This window comes from Olea europaea, chromosome 2 (genome assembly GCF_002742605.1).
Source record: "Olea europaea var. sylvestris chromosome 2, O_europaea_v1, whole genome shotgun sequence".
In the NCBI taxonomy this organism is placed as follows: Eukaryota; Viridiplantae; Streptophyta; class Magnoliopsida; order Lamiales; family Oleaceae; genus Olea; species Olea europaea.
The window spans coordinates 28244967-28261574 of NC_036238.1; positions in this window are offsets into that span (position 1 = coordinate 28244967).

The following is a 16608-nucleotide window of genomic DNA, read 5'->3' on the forward strand; positions in this document are numbered from 1 at the left end:
TGGAAAGTGAGAAGGCACAAATTTCTGGATTATGAGCATGGCAACTTCTAATAAGGCTTGTTTGGTGGGAGTGATTTGTGAAAAAGATGCCTATTTTGTCTTAGTTGTAATGTGTAGTGATTCTCTTTAACATCTTCACCATTATATGGACTTCTAAAATTTTTATGGTAATGCTCGAGGAACAATGAACCTTTTTTTTTTTTTTTTTTTTTTTTTTTTTTTTAAATTTTTTTTCCTTCAAATTTTTTTTTTTTTTTTGTTTTTTTTTTCTAAAAGCTCGAAACTTTTTTTTTTTTTTTTTTGTTTTTGTTTCTGTAAATGTCTGTTCCTACAATCTCTTTTGTTCAGTTTGGCGATTATTACTAACATAATTTGAGCTAGTTTTTATAGCTCTAATTTTGTGCCTGGAAAACTATATGTCAACCAATGTTTCTCGCGTATTTTGAGCAAGGGTACCAAGCTTTATGCCCTTGTTTGAACTCTTACGTGTCTCTTTGTTTCGATGGATTTGAATAATTAGATGTCCAGTGTACAGAAACATAATTAAATTATGTACTATCTCTATATGATTTGATTGTACCTTTTTAAAAAAAATTAATAATAATAATAACAATAGAGGAAGGTACAGAATGTCATACTGACTTCTAGATTTTTTATTTTTCACAAGAGATGGCACTAACCAGCTTCACAATGCTCCTACACATCGTCACACCTGCACAAACTCAACCCATGTCCCAAGCGCCGCCCCCTGAGGTTTAGTGCATCTGTCGAAGATGAACTCCTCTTTACAAAGAACTGAACTACCAAGAGGACCCCCTTCTTTCCAGCTTTTGCACATTGGCTTACAAGGCTTCTTTACACCTCCCGCTCCAGTCCATCTCCCCGTGTCGTCCCTTGAGGGTTAGTGCTTCGGTAGAGATGGCAAAACCTACACTCAAAATGGCAAGCATGCACAATTGGCCAAAAAATCCACGAATAATATAAATATTTATCCCTGAACTTGGAGGGACTACTGTTACACCCCACTAACCCACGTCGGCGCATCACGCCTACTCTTCGGTGAGGTGCCACGTGTCCAGCCGAGGTGGTTTTGAAGTGATATGAGCGCATTGATAAGAAAATGTTGATTAGACAATTGTAACAACCAACTAATATAAATAGTTATAACACAAAGTCTACTACACTCATGAGCATGCTCTTCGAAAATCAAGAATGACACCTAACTATTGTTGTGTACCGTCATTATGATGTCCATGGACTGAGGAACCAAAAGCATCACCTCAATCACTTGCTCTATTATTTTACAAAGAATTAACTTTTGTACCATTGAAATGGGGTTAGACTCCCACAAATTTTGACCATTCTAATGTGATTTAATTTTGTCAATTGTCATTTCTGTGTAAGTACAAAATCATGGAGGGAATCCTGTCATTTTACACGCCTATATTATTTGACAATTCAAATGTTCACTGAAATGGGTCGATACGGCGACATAGGGACCCACTGCATTTCCAGTGTTCGAAATTTTTCTTAAAATGTAGTGAGAATCCCAGCCAGACAAGTATCTAGTTTCCTTCATCTTCACCTCATTCAATGCTGCAAACACCCGACAGCTTGAGCTATCCACATTTATTGTGAAATTAGTCTTCACCCACAATCAATGCCGTACGCACAAAACCATCCATGGCTTCTCTTCTAGCACTGTTACTATTTTTATTAACAATAGTATGATTTTCTCTCGTCACTTGTACAATACCATCACCTAGATGTCCCACATTCCCAACACTACATCACCACCACCACCACCACCACCAAAATGAGCCACATTCTCACCATAGCTGGGCCTGAGTAACCTCAAGTGATGTAAACAGAGCTGCTCTTCCTCACTTTCTCCCTCACGACCAAGTATGCCACTCACATGTTCCAATGATCCTTTCGACTTTTTTCTTGTGAATGAGGCCTACTTTGTCTTCTGTTCAGCATTCACTCTTGCTGCTACAGAAGCCTTAGGCATTTACCCTGTGAAATTTTGCCGCAGTCTTATCAATTAATATTAATTATAGATTTCTTTAATTTGCTTACAAATTATCCAATGTTTTACCAAATGTTTAGTGGATCAATTTAAGTTACTTCTAAAGCTCAAAATAAAATCTAACCATTTATGCATTCAAACATTTTGATAGTTTTCACTAAAATTGAATGAACTCGTCGCATGCAATCAATAGCACGTGCAGTCAATGACCTTTTGCAAGTAAAAGTAAATAATGGTATTAGCTCCAAAGCAATATTGATATGAAATAGCGATGATCATGTCTACTGCAAAACATTCACAACATATCAAATGCACACGAATATGTTTATTGTCTGCAGTGTAAAATATTATGAGGAAAATTGCAACACACGGCATTTTTTGGAACAATCATGCTATATAGATAGCCATGTGGACAAAAAATGACTATATTTTAAACAATCCAATAATAGATAGTCATGTGGTATTATGTCAAATATTATGTCAGTCATTATGTCTATGTAGCATGATTGAAATTTGAGAGCCTTCCATATGTTTGTACATTACAGAACCATCCCCCTGAAAATACTATTGCTTCACAAAACCAGATGCATTACTTGTTGCTGTGGTCTTGGATTTGGCATTTTTTTAAGACTTCATATGTTGCTTTGTTTCTCCTTTTTCGCTCCTCCAACGATAAAGGTCATTGCATTTTTATTTTTATTTTTTATTTTTTTTTATTTTATCACACTTATTATTAGGAATAATGCATCTCTAATTTTCTTAATTGTAATAACAAGATCTAGAGAATACCAGAACATAGAACATATTTCGAATGCACCACTGACATCAAAAACTGAATATTCAGGGCTCAGAATAAATTGTACCCGTCTGTACGACACCAAACAACCACAAAATCCCAGCCTCAAAGATCAAAATAGAGGTAGCTACTTCTATGGTTCACAAAGATCACCCAAAACACAAAATACACGTCTCAAACTATACATGAAAGAATCACCAAGACTCGATATGTACAAATCTCTCAAAAACCAGAAGTTTTAGAGATTACAGAGAAGTCACTGAGACAGAAGATGAGAGGAGACACAAAGTCGAAGATTGAGAGACTAGAAGCTTCTCACACGAGAAAAATCAGATGAATCGTCATTAGGGCACCACTTAAGGCCTATTTATATCACAAGTCATCACCATAGATCTCAAATCGAGGCAATCCAAGGAACCAGAGCAGCACACATATTTATCTCATTTGGGCTGGGTTTTGGGCTCAATTTCGGGTCGCATTATTAGGCACTGGTCGATAGTATCTGAGTAAAGGGTCTGACCCGTTTATTTCATCATAGCCCTAAATTGAGTTGGACCAATAAATTGGCATCACAGCCCAATAAAATTTCCCCTTTGATGCCAATGATCAGGACAAAGAAAAGAAGAACAATGATCTTTCACTGCAGTTGCTGCAAACTTTCCCATAATCATCAGCACCCAGAAGTTTTGTATCTGTAACATCACAGAGAATTTACCCAGTATCAATTCTTAACTTTTGTAGACGTGATTTAAACTTAGAAGGAGGGTGTACCATAGTTCCCATATCAGCCGGATTAAATTGAGTTGGTATTTTCTCAAGGAATATGGATTCCTTTTGAAATATATCCCTTATAAAATGCAATCTAACATCTATGTGTTTTGTTCTTTCATGAAAAACAGGATTTTTACATAAATGAATTGCACTTTAACTGTTAGAATAAACCACAACAGGATTAACAAATTCAGTTACCTCTTCCAGCAAACCTTTTAACCATAAAGCCTCTTTAATGGCCTCAGTTGCTGCCACATACTCTGCTTCAGTTGTAGATAAAGCTACAATAGACTGTAACTGAGATTTCCAGCTAATACATGTATCACACAGAGTAAACATATGAGAGGTAGTTATCTCTATTTTCAGCATAGTTAGAGTCTACAAAACCTTTTAAAATAATACCTTCTTTACTGGGTTTATAACACAGGCCTAAATAAGTATCTTAGTAACCACTTCATGGCAGACCAATGTTCAGGACCAGGGTTTGACATAAATCTACTCAAAGTACTTATAGCGTGAGCTACATCTAGTCTAGTGCATACCATGGTATACATCACAGATCCAACAGCATTAAAATATGGAACCTTTTCCATGTATTCAATGTCAGATTCATCATGAGGACATTGATCCTTACTAAACTTAAAATGACATGCAAGTGGTACAGCAACAGACTTGGAATCATGCATAGCAAACTTAGATAACACCTTCTTCACATAGTCAGATTGTGTTAAAATCAATGAATTTTGGGACCTATTTCTTTGATATCCATCCCCAAGATTCTCCTAGCATGTCCTAAGTTTTTCATTTCAAATTCAGAACTTAGCACCTTCTTAAAATCATTAATATCACTCAGATTTTTCCCAATTAGAAGCATATCATCCACATATAACAACAAATACACACTTACATAATTATTTTTACCCCTTTTCAAATAAAGATAATGATTAAATGAGCTTACATAAAACCAACAGATCAGATGACACAAAGTTATCAAACATTTTGTACCATTGCCTAGGGGATTATTTTAGGCCATATAATGATCTTTTTAAAAGACACACATAATTTGGTCTTTTCTTATCAATAAATCCTTGAGGTTGACACATATATATAGTCTCATCAAGGTCACCATGTAGGAAAGCAATTTTGACATCCATTTGCTCAAGTTCAAAGTCATATTGTGCTACTAAAACAAGCATAACCCTTATGGTGGTATATTTCACAATCGAGAAAAGATCTCATTGTAATCTATGCTAGGTTTTTGAGTAAATCCTTTGCCACTAATTTGGCCTTAAATCTTAAGGGCTGTTTTGAAGAATTTCCCTCCTTAATGCTATAAATCTACTTACAATCCACTAAGGACTTCCTTCAAGTTTAGGAACCAAATCCCAAGCGTTATTTTTTCTTAATGATCTCATTTCTTCTTTCATGGCTTGTTGCCACTCTTTTGAGAGTTGGCAATTAACAGCCTCTTCATAAGTTTTTGGCTCTTTAAAGGCCAAATCTTGATATGACAGAGCAGCTAGGGACAAATAATCATTTATCCTCACAGGTTCCCTAATTTCCCTTCTTGTTCTATCCCTGGCAAGGAGATAATCATCTAAAAAGTTTCTTTGATCACTATTTGACTCTTGAACGCTGATTTCATCTTACACATTTGAATCAGACACATTAAACCCTTTAGATTCACATTGATCCTTTATATATTCAGGGGTAGTTTGGTGTTCAACATGCAGCCTATTAACTTTCTCATCTTCATTTTCATGAACTTCTTTGGGATTTCTTTCACTAAGGCAGGGCATATCAGATTCATTAAAGGTCACATTTCTACTTGTCAACATCCTAAAGCCCTTATTATCTTTCACCCAAAGCCTATATCTTTTCACTCCTTCAGGATAACCCATGAAAACACATTTCTGGGATCTAGGCTCTAATTTTCCCACATTTTGGTGGGAATAGGCTGCACAACCAAAGGTCCTTAAGGAGGTATAGTCTGGTAATCTTCCTGTCCACTTCTCCTCGGGTATTTTTCCATCTAAGGCACTAGATGTGGTCCTGTTTATGATATATACAGCTATCATAACAGTCTCTCCCCACAATACTTTTGGGATACCTGAACTAATCATCATGCATCACCTTCTCTAAAATTGTTCTATTCATTCTCTCAGCTACTCCATTCTGTTGTGGGGGTATAAGGTACTATTTCATGCCTTAAAATACCATCAGTTTCACGCAATTTATCAAAATTAGAATTACAAAATTCTAAGTCATTGTCTGTCCTTAAAATTTTAATCTTTTTACTCATTTGATTTTCAATTAAAATTTTCCAAGCTTTAAATTTTTCGAAGGTATCTAATTTTTGCTTTAAAAGTCTTGAAAAATCATCAATTAAGGACAGAAAATATTTATTTTCCCCTTGAGAGAGAATAGATGATGAGCCCCACAAATCAGAATGGATGTACTCAAGAATGGATGAAGTGCTATGCTTTCCCAGTATTAAAATGCAACCTATGCTGTTTACCTAAGGTACAATATTCACAGAAGGGAACTTTAGAAATGACGTCTCTACCAAAAACCCCTTTCTTACTTAAGATGTGCAGGCCTTTCTCACTTACATGGGCTAATCTATTGTGACATTTCAGAGTTGCATCACTTTCTGTATTAGATGATTCTGCAATGTGACTTAAGATACTGCCCTAGTGACATATATACCATTTCTTTTTATGCCTCTGACGATAATTAGGGAACCCTTAATTATTTTCAGATGACCATCTCCAAACCTACCTTGCAGGCCTATGTCATCTAGGTTATCCATGGAAATCAAATTTTTGTTCAAGTCAGGGACATACTTTACCTTTTCTAAGGTAAAGGTATATCCATTTTCAAATCTTAAAGTCACGCTGCCTATCCCTTTAACCCTGCAGGCCACATTGTTACCCATGACCACCTCTTTCCCTTCAAGGTCTTTAAAGTCTTCTAACCATGTTCTTTTAGAGATCATATGAAAAGTACAGCCTAAATCTAATATCCACTCAATCGTCTAATCAATGTTATCTGCAAAATTTGCAGTATTCAGATCAGATACAGGGTCAGTCACTACATAGACATCCACAGATTCTTCACCTAAAGGTTCAACAACATTCCCTTCATCTACTTTGCCTTCCCTCTGTTCATTCTTTTACTTGAAACAGTCTTTGATGTAATGTCCAATTTTACCACACCCATAACACTTCCTATTTCCATTTCTAAACTTTGACCTAGGCCTCCATTTCCTCTTCTTCTTAAAGGTATTATTTCCTTGATTGCTTTGAGTACCTTGACCATTTCCTTGCCTAGTAAGTGGTCTACCTCTAACAAACAAATTTTCACTCTCCCTACCTTGTCTCTCAACTTTAACCTCTAATTCCTTACTCCTTAAGGCATTGACTACTATTTCTGGGGTTAAAGTCTCCCTACCATACTTAATGGCGTTTTTAACATCTTTATAAACATCAGGTATGGAGTTCAAGAGGATCACATCTTTGTATTTTTCAGACACTTTGTCACCACCATTAGTGATATCTTGTATTGGTTTATTAAAGGTATCAAGATTATCATCTAAATCTTTAGACAGGGCAATCTTAAAGCTAAAGAGTCTTTATAGCAGGAATATCTTATTGGGTAAAGATTTTACCAAATAAGTTCTTCTAATTTTTCTCGTAAGTCTTTAGTATTATCAAGTTTCCATACTTTTCTTAGTACTTGATCAGATAAATGAAGAATAATAGATGTATAGGCAAGTTCATCAGATTCAGTTCTTTGATCCTCAGTTATAGTATCAGGATATTCACCAGTAATAGCCTTTGAAATTTTCTGTTGGACAAGAACTCCTTTCATTTTTTGTTGTCAAATGGGGAAGTCCCCTTCTCCATTAAAAATACCCAATTCAAAAGTGGTTCCAGTCATTTTTGAAAAACAGGTATTTTAACAAACACAAGAAAGGTTTAAAGTCAATGTACAAGGCAGGTCACAGGAAATTACAGTCATAGTTATAAGAGCAGTACACAAAGTAGCACAACTATAGCAGATATCATGTACTATAAACTGATAACAACATAATCAAGAAATATCAAAATTAGCAAGACAATCACAAGGGAAAAAAAAAAAAGGAAAAACAGGGAATAATGAAACAATACAGTGTGATAGGATTCACCAGGATTTTGTGAGGTTCACGACCCCAAGTCAAGGCTCAATCCACACCACACGTTTTAAGGGAGGGGAAATTATACGAACAATAAAGAGGCACAATAATATGAAATAGGTTTAGGGTTAGAGGAAAAATTTTAACTGGTTGCTCTAAAATTTTCAGCCACGCAGTATACCGGTTTTTAGATCGATCCACAAGACAAAGTCCAAAATCTGAGTTTAAGTACCAAGATCCCTCCAAAAATCACCAAGAACAATAGATCTCATGAAGAGATTTCAATTAGCACCAAGATCCGCTACCAATAAGATCTAGAGTTTCACAAACTTTCAAATCCTTTCAGATCCGGTTATGAAAATCAATTTCCCACAACTAGATCGTAAGGAAATAGACTCAATTCACTAAGACAAGACTCCGATACCACTGTAATAACAAGATCTAGATAATACCAGAACTCAGAACATATTTCGAATGCAACATTGACATCAAAAATTGAATATTCAGAGCTCAGAATATATTGTACTCGTCTATACGACACCAAAACAACCACAAAACCCCAGCCTCAAAGATCAAAACAGAGGCAGCTACTTTTATAGTTCACAAAGATCACCCAAAACACAAAACATATGTGACAAACTACACATCAAAAAATCACCAAGACTCGGTATGTACAAATCTCTCGAAAATCAGAAGTTTTAGAGATTACAGAGAAGTCACAAAGACGGAAGATGAGAGGAGACACACAGTCAAAGATTGAGAGACTTGAAGCTTCTCACATGAGAAAATCAGATGAATCGTCATTAGGGCACCACTTAAGCCTATTTATATCACAAGTCATCACTATAGATCTCAAAACGGGGCAATCCAAGGAACCAGAGCAGCACACGTATTTATCTCATTTGGGCTTGGTTTTGGGCTCAATTTCGGGTCGCGTTATTGGGCAATGGCTGGTAGTATCTGAGTAAAGGGTCTGACCCTTTTATTTCATCATAGCCCTAAATTGAGTTGGACCAATAAATTGGCAACACAACCCAATATTAATGGCATTTTACCAAATGTTTAGTGGATGAGTTTCACTTTTGAAATAGAATTTTCTCTTGTCACTTGTACCACCACAAAGATGACCCACATGTCACCACTTACCACCAAATTGAGCCACATTCTCACCACCACTGTATCCGAACACCAAATGTGATATCAACTGAGCTGCTTCCTTCTTTCTCACCTTCTCCCTCATGACAGAGGACACCATAAGTTACAACGCCTCTTTGGACCTTTTTTTTGCACGAATTCTCCTAGGTCCTCCCGTCAGCCACAACTCTTTCTGCTACAGCGACTTTGAATGTTGATACTGTGGCAATCTTGGCTGAAGCCAAAAAAATCTTTGCCGCAGTCTTTTAAGTTAATATTGATTATAACGCGATTTTGTTTGATTACAAATTAGAGAATATCATTTTTGATATAGAATTTTTTGAGTTTCAATGCTTAAAATAAGATCCAAACCATTTATGGATTCAAACTTTTGATAATTTTTACAAAATTGCAGGACTAGGCACTTGCATTCAATAACCTTAAGCAAATAAAAGTAAACAATACTATAAACTCCAATATAATATCGATATGAATTAGTGGAGTCTATATCGTGGCAAAACATTCACAATGTATCAAAACTCAAAAAAGTACCGAAATTTCTTTCATTGGTTGCAGTTATTCATTCTCTATCCATGTTCACCTTATATTGATGTATGGTATGAAATTTATAATAAATCACCTCAACTTTTTTTGTCAACTTCCTTAACCCTATATTTTCTTTCCTTTTTCACTCTGTCAACAGCCATGTATCCTGATGCTTTGCATTTCATGTGCATGTGTACAATATTATCCCTAGGTGCATTATTATATTATGAAAAATGCTTCTTATGCATAACTATTTACATAATATTTTACAAAATGACGAGGTGTCAAAATGTAAGTTGGGAATTTATTTGATTAATAAGATTTTGATTCAATTAAATCTGGTTATATCATATGTTGGTAAACCATTATCTAAATTATTATGTACATGTAACACAACCCATTATTATACCTAGCCATCATATATGGTAACTTTTCTTTGCCCTTGATTTTTGTTCTTTTTCTTTCTTGATTTTAATTTTTTATCAACCTCAACAATTCTTTGTTCATTTAACATGGTCTCCTTATCACACCATCCTTCGCGAGCACAATATCATTTATCATGTTTATATTAAACATGCCTTTCTTGTCCTTAATCTCTCTCACACATCCCAATGGTACATCATAATTAACCTTTTTATTCAAAAAAAAAATAAATTCCAGTCATGCACACATACCATCCCACCAACACCATTCTTCTCAACAACTCATTTCTCATCGTTGGATCTAGAACTCACCATCATTCGGGAGCTTCTTTGTTACCCCATGCTGCAACTTTATTCCACCCATTTTTCTCATTTTCTCCTCAACTCCACTGCATTCAATGCTGCAATATCTGACTTGAATTATCCGGTCTATCCACATTTCCTATCAAATTAGACTTCTCTTCCACAACGAACAATGAATGCACCTTTCCCCCCTTCTAGCACTATTACTATTATAGTTCTCTCCTCATGTGTAAAATAATATCAAAATATATGCCTCCAATTCCCACCATTTCAATCCCTACCACCACCAAAACAAGCCACATCCTCACCACCATTGGCCCAGACACTTTAGGTGATATCAACAAAGCTGCTTCATTCGTCATGTTCAACCTCACAACCAAGTACGCCAAATGTTCTAGTGCCTCTTTCTTTCTGCACAAAGCCGTCCAGGCCTACTAGTCAGCCTCATTTCTTGCTGCCATAACAGCCTTAGACATTGAGGTTGTGGCAATCTTACTGCAGCTAACAAGACCTTTGCTGCAATGTCATAAATTCATGTTAATTATATAGCGTCTTTAATTTTCTTACATACTAGATCAAATTTTACCAAATATTTAGTGGATGAATTTCATTTTTGAAATAGAATGGTTTTGGAAAAAGTCTTATTATTATTACTAATCTCAAAATAACGTCTAACCGTTTATGCATTCGAACCTTTTGGTAGTTTCCAAAAAAACTACACGAGTTACGCCCATGCATTCAATATTCTTAATCAAGTAAGAGTAAATAATACTCGAGAGTGGTGAAGATTCAGTGCACTTAGAATTTGAGAGCCTTCCAAGGTGGAGATGGGAAAATAAAGGGACTTGGTGTCACGAAAATCCCTCGATAAGCCTTGATTTCGGGCTCAGAAAATAATCAAACGAACACCGATTTACCTCGACTAGACTTAAGAACTCTCATTCACTTTGAACTGTCCAAACTCTCTCAAACTCCACAAAGGAGAAGGGATGGTGGTGGTGATGAGGAGAAGAAGAAACAACAAGGGTGGACCCACTCCAACAACCACCAAGCCGGTTGCCGCCTCACCTCTCTCGGCCCTCTTTCCCTCTCTCAACACACACCCACACACCAAATGGAAAACGGCTGCAAGAAGATGGGTATATATAGAATAGGTTAAATACACAACTTGGGCCAAAGACTTATACAAATGGGCTTCTACTTAACCTAAACAAATGGGCTATCAATTAATGTGAAACCTACAATCGAATAACCCAACTACTACTTGGACCATCCACAAGTTTAGGTTAATTTCAAGTTGAGCCAAGTTCATGGTGTCGATAAATAATCCGACCATTGTTTTAAATCATCGCCCGGATTGTTAGGTATCAAAACCCAACACCTGGTTGTCAGCCAAAAGTCTCGGGGCTCAGCCAGGTAGTGAAGTCGAGAGGCTTAGAGGAGTCCAAAGAGGAATTCTTCTTCTACTGCTGTTGTAACTTGGATGACTGCCAGAGGAAGGCCGAAGAAGACGGTTATAGCTGTTGGTGTGGTGAAGGGGTCTGGGAGGTCACGTGGAACTACGGTGGAAGGTCATCAAAGCCTAAGGATGTCGTGGTTGGGGTCACTCCACCTACAGCCATTGGTGGAACTGTGGCATTTGTGGCTTTTGGGATGGCTACAGGTACTATATTAGAGGTGGGTTCTAGGTGAGTTGCACCGGAAGCATGGAGTCCGAATAGTGCGTGCTGTCGTAGGCACTCCAAATTAAAGCCTATACATCTTAAAATTAATGTAGTAGTAGAAGTAAGGGTCGATCCCACGAAGAGTGATTAATTTACTTTTTGATGCAATATTAACTAAAATGGGTGGTTTTGGTTTTCTTGAAATAATCAAATCACCAAATTAAATATAAGCAATAAAACAAACTTTGATCTAAGTCAACATTCACCGTTGGAAATTAATAACAGGTCATTGATCCACAAATAATCATCAATTCATAATTGCAGCATTCATTATGAAAAATAAATTTCCCATTTGAAACAATTTTCCTATTTTTCCTTAGTTTTAATTAATTAGAAACAAGTTATCTAATTAATCCTTATTATCAAACAATCCTAGACAAGCATGAGAATTTAATTTAATAATGGCTTTGCGAATTAGAGAAATCAATGAACTAGATAACACAAGCCAAGCTTTGTATTTAACCTAGATAAATGTTCTTCATAAGATTTAATAATTTCCAATCGGCAAATTATCAATCTTAGTTGCTTCATAAGTTAAACCAATCAACAATCATAGTTTTGAAATTCAACTTAGCAATAGATTGTTGAGATTAATAAACTAGCGTGCACTCTACAAATCAAACACAAAATAATTGCAGAAGAAGATTTAATACTAAGCATATGAATTAATCAATAAAAAGTAGGTGGATCTCACAGTTATAATTGTTTCAAGACTTCCATCTCCTTCGATCAAGCAAAAAAAATTAGTTGCACATCATAGATCTTGAGCACAAAGAGAGAAATATAGAGTTAGGGGCGTTCTCTCTATTTTTGACGAGATTTGGGCTTATATATGGTGTACAAGATTTGTTTCCACAATATTTGATTCAAATTAGGAAACAAAAAATCGCGTGTTGGAAATGAACTATGCGACCGCATAGTTATAAGTGTTGTGGTCACATAGAACAATGATTTGCAGTCCAAAAGTTCTCTGAAGGTCAGAATGCGACCGCATTGGTTTTGAACTATGCGACCGTATAGAACAACTGTTTTCCCACTGAACAGCTTCAGTATTTTGATCGTAACTTTCTTTCCCGATGTTCGATTGATGTGATTCAAAGTGCATTGAAATTTAACTCAAAGGGCTGTAACTTTTCTTTAGATGTCATCTTCCAATTCAATCATTTACCATATCAAAAATGGGTCCCAATATGATGCTAAAAATCGGTGCATAATATCTTCGATTGGAAATTGATGTGTGATTATACTTTGATTGTATTTCATCCCTTTGACTTCTTTCCTCATCCACTTGACCTCTAACACTCTTGAATCTTCATCCCAATATTGCTCGTCTCATCTGGGTATTATTTGCAACTTGGTCCCTGAGCTTTCATATTCTCTTTTCTTGGCCTCTTTTTCTTGTTTTCCTTCTTCCAACACTTTAAGTCTTCTATCAATTGACATTCAAATCTTTTACTCCTTCATTTAGCCTTTCGGTTCAACTTTTGGATATTTATATTTTAGTCCTTGAACTTTTGATTTCTTTCATTTAGGTCCTTTTTCGCTCTTTCCTTCTATTTTATGCCATGATCATCCAAATGCAACATAAATCACAATATAAGGGTACTTAGCATATTTAGGTATTAATTAGTCATAAAAATACAAGAATTAATGGATGTAAATCACGACATTTTATGTCTTATCACCGGGATTGCCCCCAAAGTTAGGTGGTGGTGCAACGAAGAAACCCTTGAAGCCGCTACTGTGAAGTACAGAAAGCTATTAGGAAAACATTTAGAGAGGCTAAAAAAGGATGCATCGGATATAGTGACTCAATCTCCCAACTCCCAACAGCAAGTGGCCTTTGAAGATCTTAAAAGAAATCTTGAACACTTGCTATCAAGAATCAAGCTAATAATGTGTGATAGAACCATTTTTAAACAACGCAACAACAATAAGTGCATTTGAAGTGCTAGAAATGCTGGCATCAATGGGCATAAATGCACCCAAAAATGTTCAAAGCATGTCATTTCAGCCACAAAGGCCTCATACCGAAAGTTAAAGAGTTGTTCATTGATAAAAGAGGATTACAATGTATTGATGACAATTGCAAGTCGAAGTGATGATTACAGAGGTAAAACATTTTAAGTGCCTGTTTGAGCCACATTATTTCAAAAAAATACATTCTTAAACAGTGATTTGACATCATTTCAACCACACATTCTTCAATAAAATAATATTACACGCAAATAAATTTTTTTTTATTTTTTAACCACACATTTCTCATCAATATACTATTCAAGAATGCATTATTACCAAAATAATGTGGCTCAAATACCCCCTAAATTGGAATTTGTTGCAGGAAGTTTGATTTATGGACGACAATTGGGATCTTCAATGTTTCTGCATAAAACATTCTATATGTAGAGTACGCTCTGAAAGTCTCTTCAGATCTCATATTGTTGTACTAAATCTTAATGTTGTAGTTCAATGCATTTTGATAATGTCAAAATTTCCGCACGATGATAATATGTGACTTGGGTTATTGCTAAATCTAGACAAGGACTTGGAAACTCAAATAGCTTTTAAATTGAATGTGTTGGTTACATTATGCCCTGAATTCCTCGAAAATGCAAATTTCGGTTGCTTTAAACAAAATTGAAAATTTGAAAATTAACCAAGGAAAAACCCTTTGGATTTTATTCTTCACGTCTAGGACATGTGTGGATGAAATATTCATATGTTACCACTGAGTAATTAATATAAATGAATTGGACAAAAATAATATCAAAACACTAAAATATTTTTCACAACTTAGTCTAAATAAATCAAAGACAAACCTTTTATCTTGCACTTGATCGTAGCATATGTGCCTACTTTGTGTGATGAACATGCGTAGATGGTTTGCTCCATGAGGATGTTCTTGATTATCATAGATGGAAGCAGTGGTGGAGCCACTAAGGGCCTAGTGGGTAAATTACCACCACTAGGTTCTGGACTGTACTCTTTTAGGCTGAATGATTTTTCAGGATTGAGTAGAGAATTTATCAGATTGGACAAGCTTGGTGTAGTGGTGCTTCTAGTAAGGTAAGAGCGATAATACTTTTCTTAAATAGGGGACAGATCTATTTATCTCTCAATTGCATGCATGTACCTAGGATTTACATTGCTTGGATTTGAAGTTGTACTCCTTATTTTCTTTTGTACTTTATCCACCCTCATCTACCCTTGTATCCTAGTTATTCATTTGGGAGGTAAGGTACATAAGTCCCTCCTTTTTGCTTGTAATCAGTAATATATATCTCAGGCTTAGATTTTAGATATTTTCGGATAAAATAGGTTTTGGTTTTCAGTTTACGGATTTTTATTTGTAGGAGTGTAAATTTGTAATACGTACAATTACTGAAATTAGGATTATTTTTTGATTGCTTTCCTCAAAACTCAGACTTGAATAGCAGAACTCAATTTCTAGTGACTTATGAGAGGATGATAATGAGTGATTATAAGAATGTGTAATGATCATATTTTTAAAGAAATGCACGCGAGTAGTGTGCATAACTGCTATAAATGGTTGTGTTGACACACTAAAAGTGCAGCCCAAATCAAATAACCCAAAAAATGAAGCCCAATTGGGAAATTCAGGATAAAAGCCTAAATAGGGTCACTAATGAATACAGTGGAGGCCCACGAACACGGTAACACCATCGCCCAAACTTGCAAGACGCCCAAGATCTGAGCGAATGAAGTGCCTTACAGTCGCCCAGAGCTATGACCCTGTTCTCGCCCAAACCTTCGAATCGCCTAGGATCTTAGCAAATATAAGATGTTATGGTTATCCAGAAGTGCAGTTATTGAAGTAGTTATCAAGTAACCTTATCACGTTCCACGATTTAAGGAGTTCAGTTGAAGACGGTTGAACGACAAAGAGTAGTGGCAGCAGTTAGAGACGGTAGTTCCACGACACGATAGCCACCATAAAGGAAGTGGGTAGTTATAAAATAATCAAGCAGTTTCTAAGCGGTTGATCACGAAGAAATCATCAAGGAAATATAAAAGGAAGAGAAGACATAGAGCAAAAGGACCCCGAATCAAACACTCTCAAACAGAGAATATGTAATTTCAATTTCTTAGTTTAGACTTAAACATTTCTTTTCAGTACTCGTGTGCTTGCGCCCCTTGGAGGCATTCTGTTTAGTTCCAATTGTAAGTCATCGTCAATAAAACACCCCTTTTTGAGACTTTGTCTCAAGAGGTTTGTTCCTTACACAATCTTCTGATCTCTTTTTAATTGTTAGCGATACCCGCGCGAAACAATTTGGCACGCCCGGTGGGACACTGGTGTTTGGTGTTGAAGATGCAAAAGGTGAAACAATATGCTTCAGAAATTTGATAAGAAAGCAAGTCAGGGAGGAGTCCAGTCTGAGATCGAGCGATATGAGGAGCAGCATAACTCTCCACGAACAGATGGACAGAATCAGAGTAGTCATAGTCATTACGAATCAATGACAGAGTTGAGTCCTCGAACTATGCGTGCATTACTTGGAGAACTCACACAGGATGTCGTTGAACAGGTAAATCTAAGAAATATTCATAATATGGAAAGACTTACCCAGAATGGGAATGCACATTATGATAACATAGCCAAAAAATTGAATACTTTGAATGAAATAATGAATAAGTTAGTAGGCCAAATTTGTCAGCCAGTCGTGCCTCTTGCAAATCAC